Genomic DNA, 6,000 nt, shown 5'->3' with positions numbered 1-6,000 from the left:
TAGGGTGACTTGCAACCAAGATGTCTGATTAGGCTTCCTTGTGAGGAGAAAGACGTTTTAGTATGAAAATGAAGACCCTCTCTCTCTGATCCTCGCTGTCTCCTCCTTCCTATCCAGCCCCCCAAATCCATAAATATTCCATTTTAAATACAGAGGCACAGAAATTGAGTCTGGTATTAGCTTCAACTCCATTATCTTGCTATAATTAAAGTTATATCTAATCTATCTAGTGATGTCAATTGCTTTCTGTGATCAACAAATGGAACAGGGGGTTTCCTTTCTTGGTAGCCATCAAGCAGCCACGTATGGAGCCAGTTATGGCTTCCAGCTCATTCTCCATTGGTGAATTCTTCCCTTGCATCTGGTGATGCCATTCTCTTTCTGCCACCTGGAAATAGTGAAGAGAATGGCTCCATCTCTCACTAGTGGATCATTAGTGCTCTTATTTTGTTGGTATAGTACTTTGGGACGCAAGATGCCTCGTTACGTACATTCAAGTTATTACTACTAATTGTCCAATTGATTTGCTATATGGTACATGGATAAAAATAATAGGTTCGCCTTGTTTGTCAAAATACCCCCGTAAGCACAGTTACACTGCAATGTCTGCACAGAGGTGGTCCACACGCATCCTCAGGTAATTGTCACCAGAGAACGCTCCATATGCTAATGAGTTCTTTCTATCACTGAGAGACAAACATCCCTGCAAGACTTCTCTAAGGCACATTTATATATCAAGCTAACAATAGGCCCGGCCTCATCACAAGATGAGCTAGAATGCTCCAAGTGCTACATCATCATTTGCAGCTCATTTGCGGCATTAACATTTTGCTGTTATCATTTGTTTCCCTGTTTCGCATGCGCCAGGGTAATAGATGTGCTGTGCCCTCAGGGTGCCTCCCACCCGCACACTCAGAGTATGTATGCCTCCAACACTGAGCCACAGATTACATGAAGGAAGGTACAGATTACAGCTGTAACTTCATTACAAGTATCTGGTGAGGTAGACGCAGTAAAGAGGTGTGAGCAGAGAGGACAGAGTGACCTCATGATGATGTGCTCTCACCTCTTTGGCTCTGGGTCCACAGCAGCGGCTAAGGTGCAGGTAAGAGGCATCTGATTCATTACATTTCAGTGGGGAACTTCTCGCTGTCTGGTCACACAGGATATAGAATTTTATGTTAAACTGATAACAGTGTATTAGTCTCTCTGTATACCAGCTTATAGCACAATGATGCCAATTGAGTATGCCACTTGTGGTGGCCAGAGAGAAATAATTAGCTAAAAAGTAAAATATAAATGATGATAATATCAGTGACAACCCCGTCTGTGTTTTGATAAAGCATTTGAACTGTGCACATCACTTGTATGAGCTGACGTCATCGGGTCTTCTGGCAATGCTGGATGACTGACTAGGCTGGCTTTGCAAATGATTGTTTACATCTGTACTGAGCTCCCTCTCTGTGTCAGACACTCCCCTAGGCACTCTGAGTATTAAAAATTCCTACCAAAAAGACTAAGCCTGGTAACTCTTCCGCTATGCCATGCTGCAGCAAAAGTTAAAGACCCCCCAATCAACTTTGACTGTGATATCTAGGAAATGAATTGGTCACCTCCAGCTTAATGGTCTGTTCCTCTCTCCCTGCCCTGAAACAGACTCAGTAGCACCGAATATAGCCCCAGTAACGTATTTCTTAAGACTGTTGCTGATCACCGATATGTCTGGATCATGTTCATTTCACCAGATTGTGGGCTTCTAGACAAAAACTAGCCTACAAGTCTTTTCAGCACTTTCAGTGCATGGCATAGTGTTGCATATGCATCTTGTGCGTGTATTTTGACCAATATTTTCCAAAAATGGCTGTGAAACCAAATCACTAGGTGAACTGGTTAAAAGATACAGTTTTCCAGGACACATTCCATATACTCTGAATCAGACTCAGGGATGAGAGCCTGGAATCTCTATTGTTTGTAAACATCACAAGTGATTACTGAGACACTGGGCTATGGCTAGAGAACCACTGATACCTGGATAAACATTTCCCATCTCTCGCATTCCATCATAAAATTCCTGACCCGTGTTCTATTTGTAGCTAATAATTTATTCATCAAAGCTTTGATAAAGTGAAAATGGATCATTATATTAGTCATAATCATAACCACCATCTTTTTACATATGGGTACAGATTTGTATTCATTGGGTTTATCCTGTTCCCTGGTCCTGGGCCCAGACGACAAGGGCTTGGCAAACTGATCTAATTAATTTCTTACAGTCCTTTTGGACTCTGCTCCAGTTGTACAAACACAGCTTTTGCAGGCAGGAACAAACACCAGTTAGTTACACCAAAATCTTGTGCGGTGCTAGTCTGCTCAGAAACTGGGGCAGCAGTTGGCATCTTAATTAACTTGCTTCATTGCTTTGGGAACACTCCTCACAAGAAATGTTGAGGCAGAAGAAATTGCATTGGCAGAGTCTTCTCAATACTTGGTTTTACTTGGCATCACTGGTGAGTAGTACTGGCTGAAAGCCCATGTCAGGTCCTCTGTGAAGCCTGGCCACTTGAGTCCCCAGTATCTGCCTCCCTCTGTATAATTCTGTAAAGCAGACTCTCAGTACCACCCATTATGGACCCAATAATGCATTGCTTCTTACTGTTGCTGTTTGTTCTATGTGTTTGGAACATGTTCCTTTCATTAGTTTGTGGATTTCTAGACACAAGGACTAGCCTACAAGTCTTTTAAATTCTCTCAGTGTACAGGCAAATTATCATGATTTAAGCATGATTTCATTGCTTATATTTACTACAGCTCATTTATTTTATTAAAAGTGAACTCGGGCTTCCCTGGTGGCGCAGTGGTTGGGAGTCCGCCTGCCGATGCACAGGACATGGGTTCGTGCCCCGGTCCGGGAAGATCCCACATGCCGTGGAGCGGCTGGGCCCGTGAGCCATGGCCGCTGAGCCTGCGCATCCGGAGCCTGTGCTCCGCAACGGGAGAGGCCACAACAGTGAGAGGCCCGCGTACAGGGAAAAAAAAGAAAAAAAAAGTGAACTCTTCTTTACCAATAACTGGAAATGTCCAGAAGGCCTCATTTGAAATGTACTCTATCTTTATGTTCAATCAACAGGAATTTCTGGTTATTAAGCAAGAGTTTGGGGGTATAATTGTTAATTTTGCTACCTGATATTCAAGATTTGGGGTGTGAATATTACATATTCCATACCCCTTAGTCTATATGTAAATGTAACCCCAGTTCAAATTTCCTGCCTGAAAAATGTTGATATAATTTATATCTGTTTGATAATGTTAAGCTCAACTAAAATATAGCTTTTTCTTTTTTTCTTTTTCTTGTTTTAAAGAGCAGTGCTGCTCACAGCGTGATCTCTGAACGAGCAGCACCTGGGAACCTGTTAGAAATGCAAATTCTCCAGCCCTACCCATACCTACTGAGTCAGACGTCCAGGTGAGTCTGCTGCACTCAAAGTTTAAGAACCATTGGCTCTAGAGAATAACTATTGTATCTTTGTCCATACTGAACACTATACTAAACATTTTGAGGTCAATTCCGTTTTTAAATTGTCATATTAGTTGATGCTAAATGGTAATTTCTTTTTGGCCTGAAAATTGAATTCATCATCTAATTCCTGAGAATGGATCGGACCACCAACCTGCCAAGGGCCAATATGTCTGAACATAAAGCCTTCATTCATAAATCATTTAAATCATGAAACAGGAAACTCAACCGGAAGTAAAATTGTTCTCTCACATAATGCATAGGATGGATTTTAAAAGATAATTCCAGCTGGATAATGTACCCACTGAAAAAAAGTTCAATTTACCAATATTCACACATACTTTCTCAAGAGTTCCAGAGATTTTCAGAGCTTTGCAGTGATTCACTCATTCACTGTAAATTCACACATTTTTTCATTTGTTCTTCTCAGAGATGTATCAACTCAATGAAAAGGTAAAATGAGGTAAGCTCAAAATTGTCAGAAAGATGAGTTTATCTGGGAATAGCAATGGAATTGCAATTCAGGACATGCCAACTGTAGCAAGCTACAGGCAGGTCCGTTGAGGGTTTGGAGTAGGCTGTATTTATGCGCAGGGCAGGTAGAGAGTAGAGAGTTTAGTCTGTTAACATCAAAACAAATAGAGACCAGCTTTGAAAATTCCCTGAGCAGACAAAAACAGTCTGCTACATACGAAGTTCAATTCAGCTTATTTTGTGGGACCAACCCAACCTGGGTCATTCCTTGTGCATGGCTCTGGAAACCATAAGCAAAATTTCCCAAGGTTGAAATGAGGCAGCCCCTGACCAGCTTCCTATTGTCTAAGAAAATTCCAATATTATCAGTTTTCTGTAAGTCAGTCTCTCAGTCCTTGAGTTTTGTTCTCCTGAGGGCACGTGCATGAAATTTTCTATTTCATATCCTCTGGTTCTATGTTAGACTAAAATTCTTTCACAGATGCAATGTAAGGCATAACGATAGCACGAATGACCTCCTAACAAACATTCTAGAAATTGCACATCCAAAGGAGTGTCTGCACCTTCACCCTTTCAAATGGCTGCTTTGGAAGTCTGTTCCCATGTCCCCAGTGTTAAAATTCCAGCTGTCTGAGACCTAGTTTAGAAGAGGCCCTTCACCACCCCAAACACATTAGCTTAAATGTGTTTAAACTAATGGACCAGTGGACCAGTTCTTATATTTGAGGGGCAATTTACTTTTTAAAAAAATGACCATTTGGTTATAATAGTCCAAGCGTGTTGAATAAGGTTAATGATGAAAGCCAGGTGACAGCACTCCAGCATTAGAGATTTTCTTGTTCTAAATGTGACTAGTTGTCTTATATTTTGAAATCCGGATCTGAAGGTCATTCTGACATCAGTTGGGCCAGGCCTAACTGTTAATGGTGACCCTTGGGTTTCTAAGTTTGGGTACGTTGGTGAAAATACACATGTATTTATTCTTTTAACAAATCTTTGCTGAGCTTCTACACTGAATTTGATGCTGAGCTACAAGAGCAATCAGGATAGACACAGTACCTCTCCTGATAGAGCTTCTGTTATTTTAAGTAACACCTTTATCATTCTAATCTTCAGGTAGCCTGAGACTGCTGACATATTTTAGTGATTAATGGTGAAACTGTAATTGTGCAATTGTTGTCATCCCTCTTTAAGTTTCCAAAAAATGGTTATACCTCAGCCCCTTTTGCATCCAGTCATTACATACAGGTAGATTCAAGCAAATTGTCATTCTCAGCCTAGATGTCAAAGTAGTGAACAAGGATAGCAAGGTCCTTGCACACCCAGGTATCGTGCTAAACAATACTATGCTTAGCTTCCTAAATTGAAACATAATCGAAAGGGATAAATATAAACAACACCAATATTATCTAAATGCATTGGATATTTTAATTAATTTAATCCTCACGATAACCCAAGGAGGTGTGTGCTATTATGATCCTACTTTACAGATGGGGAAAGTGAGACAGAGAGAGATGGGGAAGCTTGAGCTGAGGTCACATAACTAGATGGGGCAGAGCCAGGCTTCAAAACCAAGAAGTCTGACTCCAAAGTCAATGCTCCTACTGATTACTCTCTCTTTCCTTAATGAAATGACAATTAATGTAGTATGAACATAAATAAAACATTCATAACTAAAAGAGCTTGTATTACTGTGTGTGCAATCAAACTAGAAAAAACCCCTCCTCACTCAGGGGACTGGCATCAGCGCTTGACCTTCTATGGGCCAAGGAGACGTAGGTCTGTGTACACCTTTGATTTTGTTACCTCCCTTCCCACTGATGGGTTCTCTTCAACGGCTTTAAAATGTACCTCCCATGTTCCTGAATCCTTGTTTTCCTGGTAAATTAGCTGTCACACCTTGGAGCCCACTGTCTCTGTTTGAATTTGTTTTCTTGTTTGGGAACTTTAAAGCAAGTCTTCTGCTTACTCTGCTTTCCACTTGATACTACCCACCTCATACACTATCTGGG

At 41.0% G+C, this 6,000-nt stretch overlaps 1 pseudogene; it reads left to right on the top strand.

Annotated features, from left to right (window-relative positions):
• The first annotated feature begins 1,051 nt into the window (after positions 1-1,051).
• Positions 1,052-6,000, top strand: part of LOC115859203 (phosphatidylinositide phosphatase SAC2-like) — a 45,761-nt pseudogene continuing 40,812 nt past the window's right edge.

This window comes from Globicephala melas, chromosome 13 (assembly GCF_963455315.2).
Source record: "Globicephala melas chromosome 13, mGloMel1.2, whole genome shotgun sequence".
NCBI classification, from domain to species: Eukaryota; Metazoa; Chordata; class Mammalia; order Artiodactyla; family Delphinidae; genus Globicephala; species Globicephala melas.
Note: the sequence above shows the minus strand (reverse complement) of the source record. Positions and strands in the feature narration are given on the sequence as shown.